We start from the raw sequence: 21,779 nt of genomic DNA on the forward strand, positions 1-21,779 counted from the left end.
CAGTTCCATTCCCATCAAACCATCGTTTTTTTCGTCTCTCTATATAGCTCCAAGTTTACGCACTGAATTCCTTAAGCTTTTACTGTCAAAGGGTCGGGTTTAGTGTTTGGCTTATTTTGAACAGTAATTCGAACCATTAATTCAGAGTGGCAGCCGGTTCTTATCATGCAGTATATTCGAGGTCACACCTTCCAGAGTTGCCATAGGAGTTGCTTGTCAAGTCGTTGCAATTTGATGACACAGTTCTGCCGGAATGTGTGGCTTCCTGCAGTACACTGCGTTCTTGACGGAATCCCACCAGTAAAAATCAAGTGGGGTCAAATTAGGAGAGCATTGTGGTACCCGATGGGACCCATTTGTCCAGTCAAACGACCCAGTGCATTGTTTTCCAGAGCGTAAAACGGGACGTTTTCATTCCGCATTGGTTACGCACATTGTGTGAGAACGACCAAGATAGAAGAAGTCAGTTTAGTGAACGGTTCCCCGCAGGTTGAACGCGATGCTAATTTAGTTTTCGAAGGGCTGAGGTGTGATGAGGGGCAGTTTAAATTACCTAGCACTGTACTTCGAGATTTGCGTGCATCGGCACTGTGCTCTGTCTTCAGATTTACCACAGACAGCACCGCTGAGCTTCACGTCTTGTTATAAGGTGTGAACGTTTAGCACCTGGTCACCTGCTGAGGGTTTCACTTTCAAGTAGCATACAAATATCTGATCAACTTTGCCGTTTCAGACCCACCTGTTCCTAAGCGCCAGTCTCTGACAATGTGCACTTTGTCAGTATTAGTTATGTTGGCCAATTTCCTCATTTTGGGCCCACATGATAGCTAGAATGAGCCTCATACGTCTCTGCTCTCCTCATACACAGGCCTTTGTTTACAGATATATGGTAAACATTTGGTGACAAACTGTACATCTGTGAGAGGGATATCGTTTTGCCAATTAGGGACAGACGTCGACCACGTTACAGCAGCTATGTTTATTTAGTGCTCGGTGTTGAAACACACCCGTTCTGGAGCTCCGACGATAAGAACTCTGTGAGGAATGGCTAGGAGAAAAATTAGGATTCCTAATGCTTTGTGATAATTATTGCATCTGCCATAACTGAAAATCAGTGTCGAAATAAATGTCGCGGCAAGGAAACAGTGTAATTACCAATGAGCTGACAGACGAAGAAACATATCCCTGTTCTCTACAGCTTGAAGATGCATCTGTATATTCCTGAAGCAGTCTGTGTTGAACCTGCTGTCTCGTAGATTCCACAAACAATCGTTTCCAGAGACGCATTAGAATTCTGTAATGATTAGCATCTCCGCACACCCACTTCTCACTTCCGCCAAGGGGTCAGTTTGCCACAGGAGAGGATATAGTGGAAGTGTGACAATCCGACAACTGAATCAGTGTATGTATCTAAGCTTTAAGACGCGGACGTACGCTCTTACTACTACTACTACGATGCCAGAAGTGCGTCGTACTAATGTTGAATTGTACATTTCACTAGGTTCTGTAATCTACGATATACTTTGACATAATTTCTCAATCGTGTAGCCGAGTTAAATCAAGTGATGCTGAGGGAACTATATCTGGAAATAAGACAGTAAATGTACTAGTGCTGAGCTATGGGCACGAAAATAGACTCTGGCGGAAGCAAAGAGAATGTAAAATGCAGATCGGCATTCGGAAGTACAGTGTTTCTTAAAAAGATAACTGTTTTAACATGTAACACATATTCAAGTAACACGATGAATTTTCTGACTATGTTTAGAGATTAGCTTTTTACTGAAGTGAAACGTGCATGTTGTAAAATACAGACGTGAAGAGAAAAGAGAATTTTGAAATGTAGTGAACTGAAAAAGCTTTATATAAAATATGTAAATCGGATGACTGAAGAAGAGATGCTGAATCGAACTGGTGAGATAAGAAAACTTAAAGAAGGAATCGGTTGGCTATAGATATCCTTAGATTCACACAGATGCTTGTGTGATGATAAGCTTGCATAAAAATATCTTCTGTTTCCAAGAACTGTGTAAATATAACTCTCAATTTGAAAGTGTAAATTCAGAGTAATTTTAATCTTATAGATTCGTAAGTTTCTGCGTCAGCGCCATCGCCAGAAAACGTAAGTGGTCCCTGTCGTGTAGGATGATGTCTACAGCTTAAAAATCATCACCCCATATTTATACGGAGTTCGAAACTGTAATTTACTTAAAACTCAAACTAAATGACTTTTTCTAAAATACAAACATTAGGAGTAGGTGTTCAGAGTATCTCTGCAGTATTTACGACTACAGTTTTGTTTTCACGGTGTTGACGTTCTGTTCGTTTGAAAGCTCTTGCTAATGGCCCTCTCGATAGCTTATGGATTGATTCTGCGAACTTAATATTTCATTAATCGTCGCATCTCTTCCGAGAATTTCAGCGGTGTTCGTTATGAGTCGCGTAGATTCCCTTTTAATGTGCTTTCACAAGTCCCGCCATAAATTTAGGGCAAAGTTTTCTCGTTTCCAACAGATTCGTAAAATTTGCGTTAAGGTTTCATTGTCATCTTCCATCTCCTACTGCATAATCGTTAATGGTGTTCTCAAAATCCAGATGACTTTCCATTCACTTATGTTCTTGGACGTCTTCTTCCTTCGTGTCCTTACAAGCCAAATGGGACCCTTAAATTAAAAATCACTGTGAAGCTAGTCTTTCCCGTTCTATGCTACTGATCTTTGACTGCAGTCACGTGGAAATACTACTGTGAGCAACAGTGATCTTTGTAGCAGTAACGGAAACAAATGCTGCTTGATGAAAGCCTGACGTACTGTCAATTAAAAATAATTCATGACAACTGATATATGCTGTCCATGCAGTTTAATACATATTGTTGTCTGCTATCAGTAGACTCCAGCAAGGAACGAAACTTGCGATCATTCTAAAATTTTAGTGCATCAGTAGACTGCAGTGAAACACATTACTAAATATTGCCAGGCATTAGTCATCCCTTATTTGATACAGTACTCTACATTCCAAGTAAGTGAATTACTGAGCCATTGAAACATTATTTATGTTAATAGTTCACAATACTTTTTCGTTAGCGGACAAATTATCTCATGCCCGATTGTGCTACTACCTTTGGTGCGGAGTACTACTTTTCTTCTTTTCTTTTCTTCAGGCTTAGTGAATTTCACGAGAATCATGATAGAGCTTCCTCTTCACTGGCTAATGGTTCAAATGGTTCTGAGCAGTATGGTACTTAACATCGGAGGTCATCAGTCCCCTAGTACTTAGAACTACTTAAAGGTAACTAACCTAAGGACATCAGACACATACATGCTCGAGGCAGGATTTGAACCAGTAACCGTAGCGGTCGCGTGGTTTCATACTGGAGCGCCTATAACCGCTCGACCACACCGGCCGGCCTTGCTCTTCACTGCGCGCACACTGTATCGTAAAGATTTATGAAACGTGTCGGAGACTTCAGTAAGGAAAACGTGCGGCAGTTGTTGGAGGATAGTGGCGTATCCAGAAGGAAGGTTTACGCAGTAAGGAATTAAGGTCACAATTAGAGCATATCCTAAGATGTCAGGTGAGGTGATAACTAATAGAATTCGACATCACAAATGCATGCAAAACAGAGGGTCGAAACGGACAATGTATTTGCAGACTACCAAAGGTTGCTACACAAAAAGAAAGATGACCCCATACATTCCCAGTTTCTAATGAGTAAAGTGCATAAATAATGTAATTTATGTATCTTAGTGAGAAAAAGTGTGGTTCTCAAAGAATAATTTTCATTGAAAGCAATATCCATTTCAATAAGGAAATCTCGCATTCTGTAGGACGACGGTTCAATCCCGTATCCGACCATCCTGATTTAGGTTTTCCGTGATTTCCCTAAATCACTTCAGGCAAATGCCGGGATGGTTCCTTTGAAAGGGCACGGCCGATTACCTTCCCCATCCTTCCCTCACCCGAGCTTGCGCTCCGTCTCTAATGACCTCGTTGTCGACGGGACGTTAAACACCAATATCCTCCTCCAATAAGGAAATTCTCTGACAGATTAGAAACAAAATTGATTAAGGCACAATATATCGTTCGAAGTGAGAAGGGTTTTCAGACACTGCAACCAGTCATGTAATTTGTTCAATATGTAAGTTATTTAATGCAGCAACATATTTCGTGGTATGAACCTAATCTACAATGGTAGTACAAAAACATTTAACAAAGGCATACATTGATACTAAATATTTTGTGTACAGTTTTGGCAACTGCTCTCTTCCCCTTTATGTACATGAAATGATTGTCTTCCTGTGGTGTATTTTGTTACCCCTATTGATTTGTCTCCTATTGTTCAAGGCTTACAAATATACTTCATACAAGATATCATAGTAATTTCTGCGTAGAAGAAATACGATGGTAGCGAAACCAACTTTGTTCCAGTTGGACTGTGGAAATGTCGATCCTGTAGCATTCGGTGCGATTGAAGTCAAGGGAGTTTTCCTTGGAACATCGAAGGTACTGACTATCACTGCTGAAAGTGTCAGGATGTAAATTTGGAGGGATGAGACTTCCCTTCGTTCTGGTTGGAAAACAGTTTCTGAAACTCTCCCTCCAAAACAGGACAAGTAGTGGATGACCTGGAAACCCTTGAATAGATTCAGATCAGGAGTGGGTCGATGAAGGTTTAATGTGGCAAAATGGGGCTACAGTACAGAAAACTTAAATGTGACTTGTCCAGCACATTCTACAGTGCCGACCATGTCCTGACTCCTGTATTGCAGAAACCCTCCATGAAGCGATAGAAAATGGACTGGAAGTGGCCAAAATTTCGTCAAATACTATATGACTAGTTAACTGTGCACCTATGTATGTTTCTGACACAAATAAATACACTCCTGGAAATTGAAATAAGAACACCGTGAATTCATTGTCCCAGGGAGGGGAAACTTTGTTGACACATTCCTGGGGTCAGATACATCACATGATCACACTGACAGAACCACAGGCACATAGACACAGGCAACAGAGAATGCACAATGTCGGCACTAGTACAGTGTATATCCACCTTTCGCAGCAATGCAGGCTGCTATTCTCCCATGGAGACGATCGTAGAGATGCTGGATGTAGTCCTGTGGAACGGCTTGCCATGCCATTTCCACCTGGCGCCTCAGTTGGACCAGCGTTCGTGCTGGACGTGCAGACCGCGTGAGACGACGCTTCATCCAGTCCCAAACATGCTCAATGGGGGACAGATCCGGAGATCTTGCTGGCCAGGGTAGTTGACTTACACCTTCTAGAGCACGTTGGGTGGCACGGGATACATGCGGACGTGCATTGTCCTGTTGGAACAGCAAGTTCCCTTGCCGGTCTAGAAATGGTAGAACGATGGGTTCGATGACGGTTTGGATGTACCGTGCACTATTCAGTGTCCCTCGACGATCACTAGAGGTGTACGGCCAGTGTAGGAGATCGCTCCCCACACCATGATGCCGGGTGTTGGCCCTGTGTGCGTCGGTCGTATGTAGTCCTGATTGTGGCGCTCACCTGCACGGCGCCAAACACGCATACGACCATCATTGGCACCAAGGCAGAAGCGACACTCATCGCTGAAGACGACACGTCTCCATTCGTCCCTCCATTCACGCCTGTCGCGACACCACTGGAGGCGGGCTGCACGATGTTGGGGCGTGAGCGGAAGACGGCCTAACGGTGTGCGGGACCGTAGTCCTGCTTCATGGAGACGGTTGCGAATGGTCCTCGCCGATACCCCAGGAGCAACAGTGTCCCTAATTTGCTGGAAAGTGGCGGTGCGGTCCCCTACGGCACTGCGTAGGATCCTACGGTCTTGGCATGCATCCGTGCGTCGCTGCGGTCCGGTCCCAGGTCGACGGGCACGTGCACCTTCCGCCAACCACTGGCGACCACATCGATGTACTGTGGAGACCTCACGCCCCACGTGTTGAGCAATTGGGCGGTACGTTCATCGGGCCTCCCGCATGCCCACTATACGCCCTGGCTCAAAGTCCGTCAACTGCACATACGATTCACGTCCACGCTGTCGCGGCATGCTACCAGTGTTAAAGACTGCGATGGAGCTCCGTATGCCACGGCAAACTGGCTGACACTGACGGCGGCGGTGCACAAATGCTGCGCAGCTAGCGCCATTCGACGGCCAACACCGCGGTTCCTGGTGTGTCCGCTGTGCCGTGCGTGTGATCATTGCTTGTACAGCCCTCTCGCAGTGCCCGGAGCATGTATGGTGGGTCTGACACACCGGTGTCAATATGTTCTTTTTTCCATTTCCAGGAGTGTACATTCAGTTTCTTTCAGTCTCTTGTCCGATCAGTTCAGTAGCGGAGCACATCGGGCCGTATAGTTATCGCAACCGAGCCTCCGTGCAATTCCATAAACCGTTCGGTACCAAGTTGGTACAGCTCTCGAGGAACCGTAGTGGGCCTGTACCGAGTTGCCGTCTCTCCTCGCGCCAGACAATCAAGGATAAAGGACCACAGCTGTGAGCATGTCCACTCGACGACTGTGCTCGCAGCACGACGCACACAGCATGCGCAGTGCCCCACACTCCGAGAGGTCAGCCCACTCAACTACGAGACAAGCTATTCCCATTACCATTTCCGAAAAGTGTGTTTACAATGCTTACCGTTGATCATAGCAATGGAAACAGTGAAAGAAAATAAGTTAGGACGTTCACGCCTCTGACATTGAAATGGCTTCATGTACTGCTATTGTGTGTTGTTTATGAGTGCTGTATCTGAAACAAAACCAGGAACCATGATGCAGTAACACACCTCATTATTGACTGGTTTCGACCAGTATGTGTGGCCTTCCTCAGAACAACTTTGTGTGTTAAAAATATGATGACTGACAATGAGTGCTCAACTGATTTAGTCATTTCAGGATTTGCTAAACAAAAACAGCTTTAGGCGACAAGAAAAGAATTACATCAGTCCTCATGTATGGCCGTAGTTCCTCGGCAAAGTTACTTGCCGCCTCTTCTTAACAGTCCCATGCTCAGGTTCTCAACTGAAATGAACGCATAATAAAAACCACACTTTCCACTTGGGTGTATTCTGATGATTCTACGTTAAAACATAATCACTACATCCAAAACTAAAAATTACTCAATGTTTCTAAAGCAACAACTTTTCTCCGCAATCAAAGTACACAGAACCGAACGTACGGCCTTACCGACACCTCACCACCTGCTGGTACAACAGATGAAAAATCGGCAGGCGGAGTGATCTTTAACAGCCCTCAGCAGCATAGAGGAAAGCAATTTCGGCTACCGAATAGAAAATGACGTCACTACCGAAGCTAATCTACAGAACCGAAAGGTAAGGACGATACAGAATAGGGCTACAGAAATCGTCAGGCACTTACAATGATTCCTGCACATTTTTGTGTGGTATTTCTGATTTTGGTCGACAACATACATTACAATCAAAGAGACTGAAAATTTGCTGCTGAAATGACGTTAAAGTAAATTCTTCAAAAATAGCAAATATATTGCTGGAAGACAGATTCGTATGTATTATTAATTATTATGTGTCTTCTGTTGTAGGAACAGTGAACTGAAATTATTGAAGAAATGTAAGTTCTTCAACTCATTAATTTCGTTTAGAATCTCTTTTGGCTGGGGATGACTATTTCCACTTACTCCAGGATGTCTGTTTTCTAGCGATTCTCTGAAGTTTGCAGTACTTTAATATCGCTCTCTACTGCAATAATTTGTCCTGTTCCGCCTGTCTGTTTTGCTATAATTGATATGCTAACTTTCCAGTGATACTTGTAATAATATTATACACCGTACTGGAGGAGGGATACAAGCAGGATACAGATTCTATTAACCTAACTTACTGTTTTTTAAGAATTATCTAATTACAAGAGTAGCCAAGGTCCTTTGTACGACATGGGTCACAAATGTGGACGGCGACAGGAACGTGTGTGAACACTCTAAGGGCATTTTTTAAAAAATCTCGCAAAAGCTTGATGGGCCTGCGAGAGAACTAGAAAGTTGAAGAGTAAGTTACAAACAGGAAATACAACAGCTTATACAGGGGGCAGGAAGCTAGTGATGAGCACGATATATAATACCTGACATAGTAAATGTACTTGATAATGGCTCAAGGCCGAAATTAGCTAATAGCACCATTTTAATAAAGCACGATACAGCCTTCAAAGGAAAATGTATTATTTTATTAAAGATTTAGAGTCTGTAGATTCTCCTGGAAGCAAAATCTTCAGAATAGTTTGGAAACAGTACTTGAAGCGTAATAAATTGTCAATGAAATATACAGAATTTACGTTCTACCAAACAGCACGATAGGCTGTGGAAACTGCAGTAAAAGCGAAGAACAAGTAATAGATCAACGCACTAAGTTATCTGTTTCCATATAAAGCCTCAGTTGCACAATGTTGGTCCAGACCTATTATCCTGTATAGTATGCCACCTATATTCGACGAACAAATGATGGTGTCTACATGTCATGAAATAAAATATATCTACGGTTTTATTAACATAGGATAAACGTGTTACTATTAGCACTTAACACAGGTATTATGCCAAATCAACGTTAAAATACTAAAATACGTAAGTCCGGCATTTTACGAACGTCGATATAAGATACTGATACACAAATCAAAACGCGTTCCCAGGTATCATTGCTTTCTCTATATATAACGTCAATACAATTAGCATATTTTCAGTAACAGTAGTTACAAACTTACAATATGCCACTGCCCCTTTATACCGCACTGTATTAGCAAAATGTGCTAAATTTGAAATGTGTCAAAATTTGAAATTACTAATTCTCTATAATAGTTTGTTAATTTGTCCTGACTTCTATTGCTATGCGGCATGACTCGTTTTCGTTGCGCTATTTTCCCTTTACGTCATTTGTAATGTTTGAGCTCATTAGTGATTCATAACGTTGGAATTTCGAAGTGGACAATATTTCTCTGACCACTTTTAATACGGAAGTGTTCCCGTACAGCGGAGCGTTATTTTATATAATTGAACTTTTGCCTCACCCGAAAATACTTTTAGTGCCACTTTTGTCGTAATGCAAAAATAACTGCCGCGTGTTCATGTATCGATGAAGTTTCTCGCTAGTAATTTCGTATAGTGAGGTCACTGACCGGTTTCCATTAACGAATGAAAGAAAGGGAGTATACATTTAATTTAGGAGCCATTGTCAAGCTTATTCATCAATTAACGTCAGTATGAAGAACTGCAACTGTCTATTTCATATGGCATTTTGTCAACTGATATGATTTAGGTAAACATGGTAAATATAGACTCTGAATGCAATTTGATAATGACGAAGAATAGGTTGATATTTAAGAGAATTTTCAGGAAAAATCTTCGGAGAGCTAAGGGCAATGCTGAATTACTGAGGAATAACGATATGTGTTTGATGTTCTCAGAGGCTGTGGCTACTGCGTTAACGAGCCCTACAGCAGGCAGTTCTCTTAAAGAGGAGTGGACAAATTTCAAAAGGGCGTTCCCAAAAGTTGGAAATACAAATATATGAACAAGGTAAAACTGCAAGAAACTCTGGGCAACAAGAGAAATACTTCAACAGATGGAAAAAAGAAGGAAATACAAAAATATTCATGAAAAGACAGCAGTACAGCAATATAAGACATTTACGAATGAAATAAACAGCAAATGCGAAGAAGTCATTGCAAGAAGAGTGCCGGAAAGAAGGGAAAAAGTCGAAGAAGAATCGATTAATCACCCAGAAAAGTCGAAACAACTTTCAATGAAATTAAAGGCCAAGGTGTCAACATTAGGGGTGCGGGAGAAATTGTACTGTTAAACGTAGAAGAGAGAGAGGATAGATGGTAGATTACACTGAATGCTTCTATGAAGAGCATGTAAGCTGACGTGCAGAAGAAATGGAAACTGGTTTGTAACACGTAAGGAATCCATTATTACAGTCAGAGACATTGGTGACTGGTTCAATAACCATGAAAGGAAGCAGATGGCAGATGGCAATCATAAGAGTCGAGGGACATGAAAGGTAAGAAGTGGTTGGGAAGGGAGTGAGTCGGGGTTGTAGCCTCTCCACGATGTTGTTCAGTCTGTATATTGAGCAAGCAGTAAAGGAAACAAAGGAAAAATTCGGAGTAGGTATTAAAATCCATGAAGAAGAAATCAAAACTTTAAGGTTCGCCGATGACATTGTAATTCTGTCAGAGACTTGGAAGATCAGTTGAACGGAATGAACAGTGTCTTGAAAGGAGAGTATATGATGAACATCAACAAAAGTAAAAAGAGAATAATGGAATGTATTCGAATAAAGTCGGGTGATGCTGAGGGAATTACATTAGAATATGAGACGCTTAAAGCAGTAAATGAGTTTTGGTATTTTGGGAGCAAAATAACTGATGATGGTCGAAGTAGAGAGGATATAAAATGTAGACTGGCAATGGCAAGGAAAGCGTTTCTGAAGAAGAGAAATTTGTTAACGTTGATTATAGATTTAAGTGTCAGGAAGCCGTTTCTGAAAGTATTTGTTTGGAGTGCAGCCATGTATGGAAGTGAAACATGGATGATAAATTGTTTAGACAAGAAGAGAATAGGAGTTTTCGAAATGTGATGCTACAGAAGAATGCTGAAGATTAAATGGGTAGATAAAATAACTAATGAGGAGGTACTGAACTGAATTGGGGAGAAGAGGGGTTTGTGGCACAACTTGACAAGAAGAAGGGATCTGTTGGTAGGACATGTTCTGAGGCATCAAGGGATCACCAATTTAGTACTGAAGGGCAGCGTGGGGGGCAAACATCGTAGAGGCAGACCAAGAGATGAATGCACTAAGCACATTCGGAAGGATGTAAGCTGCAGTACATGCTGGGAGATGAAGCAGCTTGCACAGGAAAGAGTAGCATGGAGAGCTGCATCAAAGCAGTCTCAGGACTGAAGACCACAACAACAACAGTCAGAGTTTGACAGCTTTGGAACGTGTGCGCTCAGATAAGGTGTAAGACACAGAAAACATTTCTTCCGAATTTCAAAATAATTGAGGGAAACGGCTTTTCAACTTGGTATGTGGAATCTATCGGATATATGTCATCAGATTTTCTGGGAAAAAAATGTAAGTCACGCAGTTTTGAAGACACCAAGAGGCCGATAAGTGCGAGATTTAAGGCAGTCATCACAACAGCTCATGCAAACAAGTTTCCGGGAGACAAAATGGTACAGAACAATGAAAAAGAAAAGTGAGGATCTCTTAAATGATGATCCATTTAGATTCGGCGTGGTAAACGTACCAAGGGGTGGTGCTGACGTTACACATGACAATGGAAGGAAGACTTAAAAAACATTACGAGGCATTCATAGAATTGTTCGGCCTAGAAAAGCTTCCGAAAATGTCGGCCTGAGTCAGATGTTGGAAATTAACGGGAAAAGTTATAAGTTGTTGGGAAATACGGATAATAAACGACATATACGTGGTCAAAAACAGATTGAAAAACTTTTAGGATTGTTTTAGGGGAGGTAGAGCTGCGAAGCAATTTAAAAAAAAAAATTTCAGTACATTGCGCATAAATTCAAACAGTTGTATGTGCTGAAATGCTGTAATGTACGGACATCACTACAAGTTAAAGTGTACAATTTTGGGAAGTACTGAACATAAGCTACATTATCTAAAGCTGTTTTTGTGCGGTCTGAGGATACCACACGAAGAACATGTTTGGCGACACGGACTCTGGCAGCCCGGTTGAATTTGACCCCGCGACCACCTAACTGGCTAACTGAAATGCTAAATAACTCCGAAACGGCGCAGAATATCGAATTTTCTTCTTAACAATTATTTATCCCCTGTGTCACCCTTCAGACTGTTTCTGACCACCCGTATATAAGAACCAAGTCGGAATGTAAGACTTAGGACGATGTGTTCTGTTTAAAAATGCTGTAAGACAGGGACGCACTCTATCTTCCCTACTATTCAATCTGTACATCGAAGGAGCAATGGTAAAAATAATAGAAAGGTACAAGGGCGGGGCTAAACTTCTGGGAGAAAGAAGATCTTAGTTGAAAATTTTGCTATCCTTCGTGAAAGCGAGGGACGATTTATATGACAAACATAATGAAATTGACAGTCTAATGAGCAGAGAATATGGATTGAGAGTTAACAGAAGACATACGATATTGGTGAAGAGTAGCAAAAAGAAGGATTTTGAGGAACTTACCATCAAAGTTGTGCACCTCGAAGGAGACGTAGTGAAGGAGTTCTGCTACTAAACAAGCAATATAGCAAGTGACGGACGAAGCAAGGAGGATATAAAAAGCAGACTATCAAAGGAAAAGAGAGCACTTCACACCAAAAGAATTCTACTTGTCTCAGACATCGGCCCTCATTAGGTGAAGAGATTTCACGGAATTTACGTCTGAAGCAAAGCAATATAAGGAAGTGACACATGTGCGAAATTCGGAAAAAAAGGGAATAGATGCCTTTGAAGTGTGATTCCGCAGAAGGATGTTGAAAATTAGGTTGACTGATAAGAAATGAAGCGGTGAGTAAACAGGTACGTAATAAGTGACAAGACCAACGGAAAATAAAGACAGCAGGCGATAACTTCTACGTTCCTACAGCGACCTACTATAGGTAAGAGAAACTATGAATGAAGACAGAAATAAGAGTAAATGAAATAAATAATTGAGGTCCTTTTGTGCAAGTGATACTCTGTAATGAAAAGGTTAATGCAGGAAAGGAATTCGTGGCCTGCGGCATGAAACCAGTCACCGGACTGACGACTAAAAATAAGAAGAATAAAGCAGAATGCACTGTCACTCAAATTAATACATGTTTTTTCACTCTATATCGTAATATATTTACCTACAAAATCTTAGACTGCTGCCATTGCTGTAGCGAAATTGGCCATTGATGATTAATATTGTTACCTTAAGTGTTGTTCTTGGTTTTTAGTGATCTACCTTTTTTTGTTAATATAATTTTGTTATTATCGAACTTACATAGTTAGTTCATCATTATAAATGGGATATGATTCATTGTGGCTATGTGTTAGTGGGAGGCAGCATATGGTGGAAAGACGCCTCGTGCTGCATCTTATGTTAATAGTAGTCCGCCAGCTTGTTGTTGTAAAAGTTTGTTGACGGTCATATTGCGTTCGTTTTCCATAGTTTTTAAAGGCTATGTCTAAGGCTATGAATGAATATTCCCTAAAAATTTCTTCATGATTTTATAATTTTTTGTTTGTTTCTCTTTTTGGTCTAATAGACAAGTTAGAAATCGTAATTTCTCGGTGTGTCGTAGGTGATAGGGGAGTGTGTTGCGTAGGCGACTGTTCATGTGGTGGTAGATCCCTTGCAATCCATCGATTGCCGGTGCCTTAGAAGGTCATACTTGATTTAAGAACTGGTAGTTAGTATATACGGCAAAGAGTAACAAAATTGTATCTGATTATTATGTATCATAAAATATCATAAATAGTAAACGCAGGTGAGTAGCAAATGTGTTCCGAAGGACGGATGCTCAAACTTCATGTACAGTGTCACAACTAGAAGGTGACTACATCTGTTTTGTATTGTGAGTGTTATATATTTAGCACCACTAGTAGAGTTAGAGTTACGACAGTTCAGTTTACCAAATAAACTCATAATGTTTCCTGATGTTCATTTCCTACGATTGCACGGATCGCTACCGAAACTCGTGACAGAGTTTTGAGAAATGTGTGAATGGCGAGTTTAAATAAAGCATAATTTCATATTTCCTAAACTTTTATGACTATAAATTCATGTCAATCGCAAGATACTGTAGTGAAGCTATTTTTCGAAGTAGCTATCTTTACACGTTCTTAGTGCAAATATGAATTCTTTATGTCGATATTAGGGTGCAATAATTTAGTTTGTTCTCTCCTGTTTTGCCGTAATTCATTCTGCTTTCAGACTGGACGTTTTATAAATGTTTACAATGCCTTCAAGAAAGTCTTTATTTAATTTCATATTATATCCGTTTGCAGCTTCTCTTCTGAATGTCACATGTGCCACACGAGCGTCGCGTAACTAGAGTTTGATGTTCTCCCCAGTGATTTGCTCAATTTCTATTTCGCAGAGGGAGATAAATATTGAATCCCCACTCTACAACTCTAGTACATCTACTAATGTCCGATTAATTTGGTATTAGTTTCAGATCCCAGTAGTTTCAGAGACCAGCAGTTTCAACATCAGAAATATTACGGGATGCAAGATTCACTCAATTTCCACAACTTACCTCATGTGGACCATGAGTTAAATAAGTGTTTACTCGTGTTATTTTGGGAGTCGAAAATCTGGTATAAACCGACCGAGGGGCATGGGTTCCTGAGAGATGGAGGAAAACTTGAGGCAATATTGATCATACGACTTTTCTTGGAGAATAGGTTGAAGAGCGTACCTACATTTTTAGCAATTATGGATTAAGAAAAAGTGTTTGAAAATTGACTGGAATATTTCCTTTGAAATTCTTAAGCCAATAGGAGTAAAATTCTTGGAGGAGGCATTACATTTCTGCAGAAACCAGACTCCAGTTTGACGTGTCGAATGACACGAGGTGGAAGCCCTAGTTGAAAAGAGAGTAAGACTCAGCAGTAGTCCACTCTCGGTGGTATTCAAACTGTACATTAGACAAGCTGTGAAGGAAAGCAAAGGGAAACCGAAAAAAAGGAACTGAATTTCAGGAAGCAGAGATTATATTTTTAAGGTTTTTCGATTACAGAATAATCCTGTTAGAGAGGGTAAAGGACCTGGAAGATCATCTGAATGGAATGGACAGTGTATACAAAATATATTATGAGGTGAATATGAATAAAAGTAAAACAACTACGATAGAATGTAGTGAAAGCCGATCAGACGATTCTGGAATAATCAGATTACGAAATGATACGCAAAAGGTAGCAGATGTATTTCACTATCTGGGCAGTAAAATAAAAGGTTATGGGAGCAATAGAGAGGTAATACACTGAGGTGAAAAATACTAATGGGAAGAGATATGCACAAACACAGATTGTGGAGATAATTCCCAGTATGAAAGGGCAGTGAATTGCCGGAGTTGTCATCATTTGACTAAGGTGATTCATATGGAAAGCTTTAGGAGGTGTTTATGGCACGACTGGAGTTAACAGGCCTTGAACGCGAAATTTAATTTTGGTTACTGTCAGAGAGTTCAGTATTCAGAGGTCCACAGTATCAATGTCGAGAATATCAAATTTCAAACTTAAACTTTCACCAAGGGCAATGCTGTGGCAGACAGCCTTCACTTAAATATCGAAAACAACGGTGTTTACTTAGAGTTGTTAGTACTCACAGAAAAGTAGTACTGCGTGAAATAACCGCAGAAATCAATGTGGGACGTACGACGATCGTATCCGTTAGGACAGTGCTGCGAAATATGGTGTTATTCGGCTATTGCAGCAGATGGAAGACGCGAGTGCCTTCGCTAACACCACGACATCGCCTGGAGCGAGCCTCATGGGCTCGTGACCATATCGGTCAGCCTCTAGACAAGTGAAAAACCATAGAGTTGTCAGCTGACTCCCGATTTCAATTGGTAAGAGCCGATGGTAGGGTTCGAATTTAGCGCAGACGTCACGGTCGGATGGCCCCAAGTTGTCAACAAGGCGCCGTTCAAGTTGGTGATGCCTCCATAGTAGTGTGGAACGTGTTCGTTAGAATAGACTGGGTTCTTTTGTCCCACTTAACCGATCATTGATTGGAAATTGTTACGTTCGACTATTTGGAGACCATTTGCTGCCATCCGTGGACTCCAAGTTTCCAAGCGAAGACGGAATTATAATGACTATGTGCCATGTCACCAGGCGCGACTGGTTTGAAGAACTTTCTGGTCAATACGAGTGAATGATTTGGCCACTCAAATTGCCCAACACGGGGAACATAACCGAGCGGTCAATTAGCTCCCGAAATCCTCCACCGACAACACTCTCGCAGTTATGGAGGGCTATAGAGGCAGGATAGCTCAAAATTTCTGATGAGGATTTCTAACGACTATTTGAGTCCATGCGAAGTAGAGTTCTGCACTACGCCGGGAAAAGGTGGTCTAAAACGATGTTCCAATCTATCCAAGCACTTTTGTCAACCCAGTAGACAGCAGATCGTAAATAGTAATAAAGACATTCTCCAAAAGGAGAAGTTTCTTAACATCGAATATAGTAGGTCTGTCTGAAAGTATTTGCCTGATTTGTCTTGAGCGCAGCCTTGCACAGAAGTAAAATGTAAACAATAAACTCTTCATGCAATAAGAAAACAAAAGTATTTGAAATTCGCTGCTGCAGAAAATTTGTAAAGAAATTGGATGGGTAGGAATGATTTGCTGAGTCGAAATCGCAATAAAACAATTTATGACACAACTTGAATGAAAGAAGGATCAGTTTATCGGTGATATCCGGTTGCAACAAATAAAAGTCTGCTAGGGAAAGCTGGATCAAACTACAGATCATAGCAATATCTATGTCACATTTTCATAAAAAGAATGTGCCGTGTCAAGCGCCACTGTTGACTTCCCCATTTACAGAGAGTTATATTACAGTCATCAGCCAAAACATTATGACGACCAGCCACCGTGGGGTAGGATTCCGCGCGGTGATGTTAGGGGTACGTGACGTGCTAGGAAAACTATTTAAGCAAAGCAGACATGAACAGGAATCGCCATAGGGAGATAGGGACTGATAATCGGGAAATTCACTGAGATAAACTACTTTTTCGAAGTACAGATTACAGTTACGCAATGACTGTGAATGAGTATCTCGAAAACGGCGAAGATGGTCGAATGTTCAGGCGCTACAGTCGTGAGCATCTAGTGTTCCCGGGTCGTCGTGAGTCTGGAAGTCAGTTGGAGACGGACCAGGAGTGCAGACGCGCCGCAGCAGCAGTAAAGTCGGCGAAGGATCGCCGGTGAGGCACGGACAGCCAGTGCTCGCTGACTGCTGGCTACATACATGAACAGTGCGCTGGATGGAGATTGGACGGGACGACCGTTGGTTGGTCGTTTGGTTGGTCCTCTCGTCGGCCGACTTATAAGCGGTGCTTTCGCCGTTTCCGGGCCTGGGCTGTCGGTCGGTTGGCGCAGAGCAGCGAGGAGGTCCTCATCGCACGGAGTCATGCCGGAGCCGCAGACAGCGTGCACGCACGCTTGGAGTTGCGAGGCACTTCTTGCGAGGGTTGCGAAGGTCATAGCCCACCAATCTTGGACTCTACACTTGAGAGCTCACTTAACCTGTCATCAAGCCTCAACTGCAGTCACTTCTCTTCGTTTGATCCTGGTTGTTGATTTCTGCGAGATTCCCACAAGCAAAAACGTGTGTACATTGAAGCCAGCTAGAATTGCAGCCGTTTTCTTGGAAGAGGTTTAACTTAATTTAATTCACTCCTTTATTAATGAAGTGCGCCAGCGGTATCTTCTACCTTGTGGCCGTTAACGTTCCGGTTACCTACCCTGGACGTTGACATAGTTTTTGGGAGTGTATTTGAAACGTCCCCTTAGAAAAATTTATGAATTGACCGTGGTGGTAAACCCCTTACGCTATTTGATTTTCCAACAGCTGAGCAGAACTGAACGTACTCAGACATTTCGCTCTTTACTTATTCTGATCAACACTAAACTGACACACAATATTTTTAGCGTAACGCAATCTGACTTTCAAAAATCCCTACAAAAGAATGGCCCTGATTTACAATAAGCTATACATTTCATGAATCACTCACCTCGCAAAAATCTTCCTTTACCCGAACTACTGCAATACAGCGAGCGCCACTACTGCCAGCTAAATAAAGGATTCTAACTACTGAAGACACTAATTATTGATAGGCATAGTTAGTAAATGAGAGATTTTGATAGAGAACAAACAATGTATTTACCTTAATAGCGTTCAAAACACATCCGTCCAGATCATCTGCTCTCAAAACTCCGCCATCTCTCTCCTCACATCCACCACTGCTGGTGGCTCACCTCCTACTGCACAACGAAACGCGCTGTTAACAGCCAACTGCCCAACACTACAATAGCAAATTCCAACAGTGCAAACCAGCCACAGACTGCACACAGCACAATCAGTGATTTTCATATAGAGCGGTACATGGCGTTACCAACATAAAAAACTAAACAGCCTACATACATAGCCCCCATGCTCTCCACAAAAAGTTTTACAAATTATTTTGGGCAGTGGCCAATACAGATTTGAAAAACATTTTTCATAGTTACAATAAGAAAGAAATCAAATGCATGCACTTACTGATACAATGTTGATCAAAAGCTAAAATTTTCTCACAGTTCGTCAAGACAGTCCTGATCAGTCATTGCAGTAAAATTGCAGATTTTTTTCTGAGAGTAATAGAAAATGCACACAGAAGTAGTGGATTTCCATGCAGTCTTGAAGAAGTAGTGTTGTCCTTCCAGCGGAAAGACAGTGCTGACTCTTGACAGGCAGACATGTAATGGGCCACAACAGAGCAAACCCACAGCAGAGTCAGTCAACGTTTTGAAGAATATTGGTAGGTAGGTCATCACAGAGCAGACCCACTGTATTTCTGGTAGAGATTATGGTATTGGTGGGCCACCAGAGGTGCAGACCCACTGCAGTCCTTGTGGAAATCATGGTATTGGTGAGCCATCAAAGATGGAGACCCACTGTAGTCCTTGTAGAGACGGCCAGCAGCCATCTGTTGCGACTGTTCAGGTGCACAATCACCATCGAAGAGTCTTGTACTATATAGCAAGTCCATAAACCACCACTTGTTCACTCACAAACTTTTTGGTGTCTCCTTAGAACCAGCAATGCTGTTGACCAGTCCCTTGCTGAATTATCAACACACATGCGAGCACTAACAGTCCCTTTTTTCATATATTGTGCATATACTATGACCAACAGAAACGTGTGCAGTGAATTGTAACTGAATTTGATGAACTAGTGTCAATTACAGTTTTATAACATGAGAATACAATCACAAAGGTACAGAAAATATCATTAAAAACATAATAATTCAGATAACATTTGTAGTAATACAGGCTTTACAAAAGAATAGAAATAATTATGTATATCAGTGTCACAGGAATTATGACATAAATAAATAAAATAATGAGAATAGTTTTTGAAACATTAATTTCACAGATGAGCATTAAAACAGAACAGAATAAATAATTTACAAAGAATATAACATATTATTAGAAAAATTCTACAACATAACTCTTATCAGCTAAACATATAAAGACAGGAAGAACACAAATACAGAAATGAATACAAACACATAGCGGAATAACACAAAAGGAAATGACAGTGTTTGTTTTCAGTGTAACATTTGGTACTGCAGTCCTTAGATGGTTCCTATTATTTCAGCATTTGTTTCCACCCAAAAAAATCCTATCCAAGCATGCTTTCTGTATTCTATTCATATCCTCTATCACACCAATAGTTATTCTCCTCTGTACACAACTTTTTTAGCCAAACCATTTTCTTATAGCTTCTCAATGCATTTCATCCAATTCATCACAGTTAGTTTCTTATATAGTCTACCCTCTCTTAAGCTAACTTAAATCTACTGAACTCAGATATATATACTAAGGGACGAGGCAATGCAGCAGCACAAAACAATTACCACAAACAGCAATGACAAAAAATGGAAATTGGTAAAGCAAGCAGCAGTATATTTAAATTAGCAAAGCAAATGGAACGTTACAACTAATATGAGCCAATGTGCAGCAACAAGAAAAATAAATCAATAGTAAAACTGGCTTAACAGAGTAATACAAAGTCACGTTCAGTAGCACTATGCCTGGCAAACAGAAGCAGCAAATGCAATAACTTATACCTAAATATGACATAGCTCAAACAGAAAAAATAGTACACTAAAGACAACAACGCAGATAAGGGAAACGTCTGTTCACATCTTAGTGTCTATGTCATTAAAGTGGTGCACCACAACAAGTTATTCTACCAAAAAAATTATGAAGTAGTTGAAAAGAAAATTATGTATGCAGTTACCGTTATTAATCCCTTCTTTTTGTTCTTTCCTTTGCAAGTGCTCCTTTTTCGAAGAATGTGGATCATAAAATTATTGTTTAATAGATCTGCTGACAGAAAGTGTTCAAATTAGCAAATGCATTTTATTTTATTTTATAAAACCGATGCTGCAACACAGCTGGAAAACAGATATCAAATGAATTAAGCAACTATGTAAAGCAAACCATAAAAACATCGTTCAATAGCCACGTGGCATTTCATAAATCAGTAGAAATTCTCTCAACTCTCGTAGAAAGGCGCTTGTCATAATCAGGTGTGCAGATGTAGGAATATTTCCCATCAATTCAGAAGCATTTCAGTAAGTAGCACAAGGTACAATATGTATCCAAGTAATGATCGTATCGTATTTGCGATGATTTCTGCAAAGAAATGTCAATAGCGAGGTTAAAGGTCTCTTTTTTTCTCCACCTAATGGCTTTTTCTTCAGGCAGGTGGCACAGCTGGGTGCCCACGACGCTTTATGTGAAGGTCACTTAACTTTATTACCGAAATATTTACGACAGCAATGGTAGTCTCATATAAAAAATTTCGCAGGTTGAGAATTTGCGTTACAAATGTGTAGAAACAAAATCATAAAAATAACAGTGTACAAAAAATTTTCGACGGCATTGATACATTTACACGTATACACACATTTCATAACTCTTAAAGTACGATTCTTGGTTTCCAACATCCTTTTTCACAAATTAGAGTCGCTAACCACTACTCATTATTCCTTATTTTATTACACACATATATATTCGTCGACACTTATTCAATATTTCATCATAATAAATACATAGCATAACCAAATTCCTCATTAGCATCAGCTCATTGATCATAAACATACCTCAACAGCATAACATACATCGTCGTTGTAATAATAACGTCATAAGACCTCAGCCAAATCTCAAAAACGTCGTAGCTTTCTGCAATAATTTTAAAACCTAAAAAAAAATCTCTTCTCATTTCATTAGTGTCATCTACCTCAAATGTATTTTAAAAATTATGATCCCATACCAAATGCGACATTCAAAGCTCTCATAGTATCATAATGGTTCCGAAAAAATATGAATAGTTCACAAAGTACAGACGAAATACAATTTCATAAGTATGAAGTTATCCAACTGTGTAATTGCGTAAACATGTGTAACTGACGTAGTAACAAAATGTTTGTTTCTCTGTTAAATTATCAGATAGCTGTGTAATTCTGTGTTAGAGAAACATGGTACCGATGTGTAAAGCTGTATAAGCAAATACCATATTAGCTAGGGCTCCTTGTGCTTGCCAAACACATGGTACACAAAGAAAGCGTGTACCCCCTGAGGACTAATGTAATTATACCCTCAGGTGTTACAGATTACAGCAATGTAATGAAATGTATCACGGAAAACCTTTGTATCATTGTAATTCAAAAATCTTTAAAAACAAATGTTTTAAGTACAAAATTTGCGTCTTGCTGTAAGATAATTCTGTGGAAGTGTCGTAGTTATCGTCCTCCGAAACCTAAGTACTGCAGAAGTCAATGTACTTACCTCATTATAAACAAAAGTGAAATGCTATTTGTATAGATATCGTAGTTATAACGTACATTACCGTGATCAAGAATGCACTATACTTCAACGTATTGTTGTGCTACGGAAAAGGCTGTCTCATTGTAGCTATACCACAAAAGTTACTACTAAAACATGTTTTACTTTCCAGAAGAATTCAGAAAAACTGTGCAGATATAAGACAGATACAGGGCAAAAGCAATAATA

This window comes from Schistocerca gregaria, chromosome 6 (genome assembly GCF_023897955.1).
Source record: "Schistocerca gregaria isolate iqSchGreg1 chromosome 6, iqSchGreg1.2, whole genome shotgun sequence".
Classification (NCBI taxonomy): Eukaryota; Metazoa; Arthropoda; class Insecta; order Orthoptera; family Acrididae; genus Schistocerca; species Schistocerca gregaria.